Here is a 9,040-nt window from a genome sequence, read left to right on the forward strand (position 1 = left end):
CCTCGGTGAGACGCTAGAGAGTTTTGGGCAGAGAGGCAGGGGCTGCCCGTGGTCGGAGGGGGATACTGCTCCATTTGGTGCTTCTCCTCTTTCAGCCAGAAACACACAGAAATGGGACCAGACCATGGCACACTCCTGGCCACTCTCCCCTTGAGAGCTCAGCTGGAAGGAAAAGCTACCAACGCTCTACAGGACAGGTAAGATTGACCCAACCCACACCCACCACAGTCCACAGGAAGCAGGAAGGTGACATGATCAAGGTGGCACAGGAGTGACCACTCCATCAGGATGATGGGACATGGACAGACGTGGTGAGACCTCAAGACCTTCGGTGGGCAGAGAGGCAGGGGCTGCCCGTGGTCACAGGGGGATGCTGCTCTGTTTGGTGTTTCTCCTCTTTCAGCCAGAATCACACAGCGATGGGACCAGACCATGGCACGCTTCTGGCCTCTCTCCCCTTGAGAACTCAGCTGGAAGGAAGAGATGCCAACGCTCTCTAGGATAGGTAAGTCATCCCCAACCCACACCCCACCACAGTCTCACAGCATGCCAGGAGATGCCTTGGAATGAGGCTGGGAGAGCCTCACTCAGGGATGCAGGGGCTGACCCTGGAAATGGTCTGGGGCTACCCTTTTTGATAATTTTCCTTTCTCACCCCATCACAGGGCCCCGAGCACACCGAGCTCTGCCACTGTCCTTTCCCTCCTCTGTCCAATCCCTCTGCGGCCACTGACCGGAAGTCTGGTGCAGCTTTCTACAACCACAACCACCAAAGGAGCAGGAAGCACACAAGGACCCTGTCTCTACCCGGCCATAGTCCTACAAGCACACCAAACGGCCCCGCGGCTATGGGCAAAGAGAGCTCGGCACGTCTCCGCACCAACCCACCCCATCCCACGTCTTTCTCAAACATTGCTCAAATAAAGGTTCTGATTCACAGCCTCATTGGCTGCTTTTTCCTGAGCTTCTTGGGGAAACCTCAGGGGGCTTTGCCTTTTGCAGAAGGAGTGAGTGCACCAGCCTCCACTTCTTCAGATGCTGGCACCAAGAGAGTTTCAAAGCAGATTAAGTGTCCTAATCTAAGAGCAGATTCTGCAGGTGTGGGTCTGGAAACCAGTGTGCTCCCTCTTTCACCAAGGGACCACATCTGTACAAGGAAGGAATAGCATTTAACACAAAAACCTCAACTGCTGTGATGGAACTGCTGGAGGAAATTCCCCTTCCTGACATGCACTTCACACCCAACGTGCAGCTGCTGGGGGGGCTGCCCCGCTGCTGGGAATCAAAGAGAACCATGCTTTCTACCTGGGAAATTAAGTGCCTCCATAGCTTTGTTGCACAGTTCTCACACACACCAGCCTTGCCATGGCTGGTCATCAAAGCTCACTTTAGGCCAACTTCTTCCTAGTCAGCTTGGCTACCTCCTGCTTACAAACTTTAATGTTCTGCCTCTGCATACACAATGGGATACAGATAAATAAAAGAGACTATTTCCAAATGACCATGTCATGGAAATGAAAGAATTGAAATAATATTTTTGTGTTTTGATGTGAATTATTAACAGATAAAAGAAGGATGCTTTCTAAAACCTAACTGTAATATGGGAGCTAGTCAATTGGATACCTGAAGGTCTGATGAGAAGATTCTCCTGTCTATACCTGTCTATATATGTATTTTAGTTTACATGAGCTTAGGTGCCATTATAATAGGGTTTCCTATGGAAAAGCCCAACTCTGATGGCATTAATTTATTCCTAGGGTATTCTATTATAACAAGCACCTTAACATGAGGCAACTGTCTTCCCAGTCATAAGGGGAATTGGATGTTCTCTGTAACTGAGCTGGAAATGGAAACCAGGTTGACTTTGGTTCCTCTGTACTGAAAAGGTAAAAAAATGTGTGAATAACTTGGATGTACACTAATTCCTGACATATAAATGCTAATTGAAGATTTACTAGAAATGAAAAATTTGACTCTGCACTATTTTCTACTCTCCACAAATGTCTCATTCACTTCCTGATGTAACTTCCTGACCGTACTGGGTCTGGCCCTGATGTTAACTTTCTGGCTGTTAACTTTCCCTGCAGCAGCCCATACAGTGCTGCGCTCTGCACTTGTAGCTAGAACAGCAGTGGTATCACACCGGTGTTGTGTCTGCTGCTGAGAAGTGCTGGCACAGCATCAGGACTCTCTCTGACCCTCCTAGGGGGTGGGCCAAAAAGTGAGAGAGAAAGATCGTCAGGGCAGCTGACCTAAACCAACCAAAGGGATATTCCATACCATATGATGTCACACTCAGCAACAAAAGGTGGAAAAAGGAAGAAGAGGGGAGGGGTGGGCTCTCGTTGTGAGAACGTCTGTCCTCCTCCCAAACACTGGCTACATGCATTGAGGCCCTGCTTCAAGGACACGGTCAAGCATCGCTCATTTGTGGGAAGTAGAGGGGAATTTCTTTCCTCTGCACTTCCACATGGTCTTTACTTGTTTTGTTTTGTTTTTCCCTTCCCCCCTCCCTTTTCCCCTTTCCTATTTTCCCTTTAGTTGAATTGTTTAATTAATAATAATCTTTCCTTAATAATTATTTTTTTCCCTTTAATTAAATCATCCTTATCTGAACCCGTGAGTTGTTCTTTCCTTTACTTCTTCCCCTCCTCAGCTAAGGAGGGGGAGTGAAAGAGCAGTTGTGGTGTTCAGCTGCCTAGCATGGTAAAGCCACAACAAAAGCACTTGAATCAGTGGAAAGGAAGCTTGGTCTGAGCTTTGCAATGCAAGAAAAATTATTTCATGTTTGTGACTGTTTTATGAATGTCTTACCGACAATGCTACAAACTATCCTATTTATTGATAATGCTCATATAATAATACACAGAGGAAAACTGCAAAAGCTTCCACTGCTACTGCTCTTAGCTCACTGGCAGCAACATACTTCTTTGAGTAAAATGATAACCTTATCCTCATGTAGTTTTCAATGTCTTTTATGATGGAGAGTGTAGAAGGAGAGCTGTTCTTAAAAGTGACTGTTTCTCTGAGACAAAAATGCTGTTCATAGAGGTTACTAGTAAGAAGGTATTCATAAGAGTATAGCTGCTTTTTTGTTCATAAAGCAGAATCATGAGTCCCAATCTCAAAGAGGCTTTTAGTTAGTATTGTCCTGATTTATTTTCCAAGGTGGGTCTTACTCCCATTATTACTGGCCGGTAATACTTCCGTACTTCTAGAAAATATGGTGCTCACTGATGATAATTAGATTGCATCATGATTGACCAAAGTTGACGTGAAATTTTATTGTAAAATTTAAATCCTCTATCTCTCCAGGTGTACTCTTCATGCCTGGAATTTCTGTTCTTCAGCACTGGGACGTAGCTCAAACTACACAGGAGTTTGTGTTTTCTTGGCATGAAGCAGAAGATGGAATGTCAACAGCAGGTTCATTTAACAGTCTATTCCTCCTGGATGGTATTCTGCAATGAAAATACACGAAAAAGGAAAAGAGATTATGGCACACCCAAAACGTGTGTGTGCCTGACTATGAAGAACAGGGGGGAGGGATAATAATAAAAAAAATCAATAAAACTCTTAATCAAAACAATGGAAGGAGCAGGAATGGTAGAAAGGAAAACCAGTGTTTTATCTATCACATAGTAATGATGCTACTGCTGCAAAGAAAGTTCTGCAATGCCTTTAAGAGATGGTATATGGGGCTTTCAGGATATATTTACAACATACAGCATATCAATGGGCAAAGACATGTATCTTTTCTACAGATGTCCCTTCTGATATCTTTGGATGCTGCAGTGGATGAATGGCTGTGAAATTTCGAGAGCCAAAGTCAGTAATTATGTCCCATGTCACATTGTGATGCACAGATCTAGCAGCTTGCTCAGAGTTATCCAGGCTGACACTGACTGGGGTAGTACAATCTTCCTGTATCAAGCCATTCTGGACCAGTCATCGACCAGTCTGAGTGAAGAATGTCAGATCTATATTGGTTTAACAGGTTGTCCAAGAAGTTGTGCATGCCCCATCCCTGAATGTGTTTGAGGCCAGGCTGGGTGGGGCTTTAAGCAACCTGAGGTAGTGAAAGACATCCCTGCTCATGGAAGGTGAGTTGGAACTACATCATCTTTAAGGTTCCTTCCAACCCAGATCAGCCTAAGATTCTATGATTCCAGACTTCTTGTTCTTGTCTATCACAGTAATTCACTGATGTTAAGGAATTTCTCCCATTGAAGACTGAGAAATTCTACCCCATTTAACTAGCAAGTAAAATGAGGCAAATAAGGTTTTAGAGTAAATGGTAACACCCTTGTATATCTGCAAAGTAATATTATTCTATGGTGTCAATTAAAGTGTTCCCTCTGCTGAGCAGTATTCTGTTGCATTTTTTTTTTTTTTTTTTTGACTGCTGTGGCTGCAGTGTGAACAGAGTGACCTCAAACCCATCTCACACCAGACTATCCAAAACATCTACTTGAGACTAGTACATGTGATAAAAGATTTATAGGATGCCTATGTCCCACTGAAGTCACAGTTGTGAGTCAGGAAGGACATTTCATGACATCTCAAATGGCATTGAATTCCTAAATTTCAGCAAAAGGATTCTGTCTACACTGTCTTGATTACTCATTTTGACTGAGAAAACACCGGAGGGGAAAAAAAAAAAAAAAAAAAAAAAAAAAAAAAAAAGCCAAACAGAAAAAATTATTAATGAAACTTTTGGGTGAGATTCCCCACAGGACACTGCTGTGGGAAGGAAAGCATTCCCCCTTTCAAAAAAGCTGTAATGTTAACCTTACTACATGGGCTTGTGTTTTTTTGCTGGGGAACCTTATTTGCAAAGGAGTCTAACGGCTTTTATGAAAGGAGTTACCCTTTGTGCTTATTCTCTGAAAAATATTCAGTCAGGCCATTGGCCAAAATTTTATTTATTTTTTCTTCTGAACCCAGAAGAGTCTCCTGTGGCCTGTGAACATGTCTAGCTCTATTTACCAATTCTTCATTTTGATCTGGGAGGAGGATTTTTTACTTTTAATTATTTATTTATTTGCATTGCATTGCACTGTGCTTTATACCACTGGGGCTTAAGAATACCTTCATTTTACCAATATCAGGTAATTGCTACTATGGCAATTTGCTACTATAGAACTGAGCAGCTGGAAGGTATTGATGTCTTGATTAAAGGATGTTATTTGTGTTAATTTTCCCTCCCTCATTTTCATTTTTGGCCAGCCAAACATGGCATCATGTCCTATTTTTAATGGGTATGCTACCTCAAACTGTTACAAAAGACCATGCCAAGTTCATCCCAATGAATTGAGGAGCAATGTAGCTTTAATTTTAACTCCAATTATATCCAGGATGATTAATTGTTGGGGGCAAATCCTTGTGTGGGGCCAAAAGGGAGTTATAAATCATTCAGTTAGATGATCAGATAATTTTCAAGCTCCTGTGGGTTTCAGAAAATAGACAAGAGTAGTTTAAACCTGTCTCTTTCACAAGGAACCAGCAGCTTGTGATAAATTAGAATCTGTCTTTTTCCCCTCTTCAGTGATCTCCCTGGATGTGGGTGAAATGTCCACTACCGCTAATTTAATTGCAAGTGGAATCCTCTACTGCCTGAAAGTAATTCACATTTTTCAATAGCTGGTAATGGCAATAGTGAAAGTGTCTCCTTCCTATCAGGTCATTTTATTTTTAAGTCAATGACAATGGCACTATTATGTACCAACTGATGAGAATTTAATTTTTTAAGTATTGAAGAGGATTTATTACCAGTAATACGTTCGCACTCCTACAGCCCTCACCTCATAGCTTTTACATATGCATAGAACAGTTTCACCTAATCTAAGCAAATCCAAACTAATCGATGTAGATGAATAAATATGGACTTCATTTTCCTTTCACTGAGACAAATGTTAATTAGAACGCACCTACTGGACCTAAAGCAGAGTAACTTGGTACAGAATCAGGTCTCTTATCTTTTGTCTAATCTCAATGCTGCATGAATATGACCATGATTCTAGGCTTATTAAGGATTATGGAATATGACTAAATGCTTTCCTAAAAGTGAACTGTTCCTCTTACTAAAGTATGCATCCATGTCAGCTGCAAAACAGGGGTATTGCAAAGGATGTATGAATAAGATTCTACATATTAAATTATCACTACTCTCATTTTCCCTCACATAAATATAGACGAATTAGGAAAATAAAATAAAATAAACAGAAAATCTAGTAAAGTTAGGATGGGTGTTGCAGTCAGACCTCTTGGCAGCTCCTTCCTCCTCACCCATAGCCCTGCTCCAGCAGGGGCCCTGCCCCGGTCTGCAGCCCTTCAGGAACACCCTGCTCCCACGGGGGCTCCCCACGGCCGCAGCTCCCCCAGGAAATGTCCCCCTGCTGCAGCGTGAGCCCTCCCCGGGCTGCAGGGTGGAGATCTGCTCCAGCAGGGGCTCTGCAGGGCTGCCGGGGAATCCCTGCTGCCTGTGGGCCTGGAGCCCCTCCTGCCCTCCTCCTCCTGCCCTCCTCCTCCTGGGGCCTGAGCCCTCTGCTGCTTCTCCCCTGCCCTGGGCCTCCTCCTCAATCTGTGCCCGCTCTGCCCATTTGGAAATCTGTTTTCCCCAAGCTGCCACCAGCTTGGTGCTGGGCTCAGCTGGGCCCTGTCATGGGGCAGTTGGAGCTGTCTGGAACCGTCTGGGTCTGGCACGGGGCAGCCCCAGCCTCTGCTCACAGAGTCCCTGCAACCCCCGTCAACACCTGGGCATGGACACATAATTCACCAAGCAATAGCAATTCACTGTGGTGATGTGACTTATAAATTGTGATAAATGATTGAGTCTCAAATAGAATTCCAATTAAAGTTAGCAATTTATTAGAGGAATAAAGGCAAGCAAACAGCACTGCGTTCACTGCGATCCTCCGCTCCACCAAGACGCACCGCCCACAGTTCCCATTCCGGACTTATATCACCTCTACTTATGCATATTCATTAGTGGGCGTGTCCTTCAAGCATGCCTTCATCTTCTAGAATCTTCTGGAATGTTCTCAACCCCAGACCACTTGTTTGCCCCCCCGCCCGTGTCCCCCCCCCCAGTCTTCTGCCTAGCAACAACTGTGGTCCCGGCTGTTCCTGTCAGGTGACCATTGCAGAACACAAGAACTGTATACATACATTAGCCACTGAATATAAGAACCATATACATACATTGATCACCAAACACAATAACTATATACATACATTAACCATCACCATTTCCCCGGTCTTGTGGTTATACAAGGATGCGTAAGATAATCACATTTTATCATGTGGCCCTAGCATTGCTCCACATTGACACGAATCAGATGAACACATCTCACATAAATTATGCCATAAAAGGAAAGATCCTGCTCCTTTCAATGACTTTAAACCCTAACGGGAACCCTGTGGCCCAATCACAATACCAGGATATATTGTCCTTTCAATGCGTCCTTCTTAACACTCTGCCTCTTTTTTTTTTGTGTTTGTTTTTCTTAGCCATTTGTATAGTCAAGGTCTCTTCAATAGCTTTACAAAAATTTCCTCTACAGCTTCCAGCTCTAGGGTATTGTCCTCATCTTCAGCTCCCCCTTCTCCTTCTCCAAGACTAATTCCTGGAGCTTTCTCCCATTACCTCTAGAGACTACAGTCTGACTTCTTTCATCCACGAGAGATTTGATTTTAGCCTCCTGGTAAGACAATTTATGTGCACCTAATACAGGCAAAGCAATGACATTTTTCAAGTTTCTGTAGCTATTTGAAATGGGGCTGTTAAGGTTAAATATTCTGGTAGAGATGGAAAACCATTGCCTCTTCTTCATGTGTTAAGTGTTTTTTAGAGGTTTGGTGGTTCCATTTTTCTGGTCTGAACTGTTATGACTGGGACTAAAGGTTCCTCTAACCTTTCTTGTGGTTTATAAAGAAAAAGATGATGTAGGTGTGGGAAAATGGAGATCTGGGAGCACAGACAGTTTCTGGAAGTGTTCTCACTGGATCAGGAGAACTAAAGATGTGAAAGGAAGTACTAAAACAGGTGAACAGTTTTGAACAAATCAGAGAGGTACTGAAAAAGGTAATGGTTGCTTCAAAGGGTAATAGACCAAAGCCTTTTGATAGTTCATTTCTCTGGATCTTGTTCAGCTCTACTTGCATGATATTTGATGGACGTTTTTAGACAGAAACTAGATTTGATATGATATTGTGAATCCTATTGTCTGTTTTGGGTTTAGTCCTCTCTTAAGGAAGGCTAAGCAATTTTAATAAGGATTAAAAGATATGTATGCATACACATTTAAATATTCATATTTAATGTTATCAAGCTATTCACAAATAAACACTGTTGGTTGGGAATATTTCATCATATATTTTTCACCTCAAAAGGATTTTTTTTTTTTTTTTCAGGTACTGAAAAAACAGGTTTTACTGGAACTGTTTTTCTTGAAAATGAAGTCAAGAGAGACTACTAAGAATCCCTATTGCTGGCTTGTGTGTCAGTGACTGATGACTGATGCAGAGGGACACATTCCGATATCATTTACTCTTCAATGAAGCTGCTGGATTTACATCTGGTTACTTTGGAAAAACTAAGGTCAGAATCTATATCTGAATCCTCTTGGCAAACAATATCTTAGCCTTTTCAAAGACACTTTTGAAGTTATTTTTTTATGCTTAATTAGTAAATAAAATTAAAGAGTTCTTTCTTCTATGTTGTCATTCCTGTCTTTCACATGATAGGCATTTAAAAGAGAGAAATGAGGACAAATAGCATCATCGTGCCAGGCTGCATTCCTGATATTTTCTTTTCTGGTTATACAATGGATTTTAAAGAGCAGAATATTTATTCTGATATACAATGCAACAAAATTTCTGAGTGATTTTTCTGGGTATTTAAACTTCTGAATTTTGGAATATTATCAATACACATAAAAATGAGACATTGATTTATACAGAAGTTGTCAATTTTAAAAGTAAATTATTTGAGGCACTGTAGTAAGGTTGTAGCTTTCAGTTTTATTTAAAAGTTTCA

At 42.2% G+C, this 9,040-nt stretch overlaps 3 long non-coding RNA genes across 3 annotated transcripts in view; 2 read left to right on the forward strand and 1 right to left on the reverse strand.

The window, feature by feature from the left end:
• LOC118163185 overlaps positions 1-3,484 on the forward strand; it is a 15,810-nt gene extending 12,326 nt beyond the window's left edge. The window contains exon 3 of the long non-coding RNA XR_004748897.1: positions 3,316-3,484. This is a non-coding gene — a long non-coding RNA (uncharacterized LOC118163185). The remainder of the gene's footprint in view (positions 1-3,315) is intronic.
• The window catches only part of LOC118163182, a 19,437-nt gene extending 12,067 nt beyond the window's left edge, over positions 1-7,370 (reverse strand). The window contains exons 1-2 of the long non-coding RNA XR_004748895.1: positions 7,295-7,370; positions 2,027-2,029 (exon numbers count right to left, since the gene is read on the reverse strand). This is a non-coding gene — a long non-coding RNA (uncharacterized LOC118163182). The remainder of the gene's footprint in view (positions 1-2,026; positions 2,030-7,294) is intronic.
• LOC118163184 lies at positions 4,088-8,702 on the forward strand. The gene is made up of 3 exons (XR_004748896.1): positions 4,088-4,103; positions 5,549-5,646; positions 8,416-8,702. It is a non-coding gene; the product is annotated as an uncharacterized LOC118163184 (long non-coding RNA).
• Positions 8,703-9,040: the final 338 nt, after the last annotated feature.

The sequence above is a fragment of the Oxyura jamaicensis genome, chromosome 2 (assembly GCF_011077185.1).
Source record: "Oxyura jamaicensis isolate SHBP4307 breed ruddy duck chromosome 2, BPBGC_Ojam_1.0, whole genome shotgun sequence".
NCBI classification, from domain to species: Eukaryota; Metazoa; Chordata; class Aves; order Anseriformes; family Anatidae; genus Oxyura; species Oxyura jamaicensis.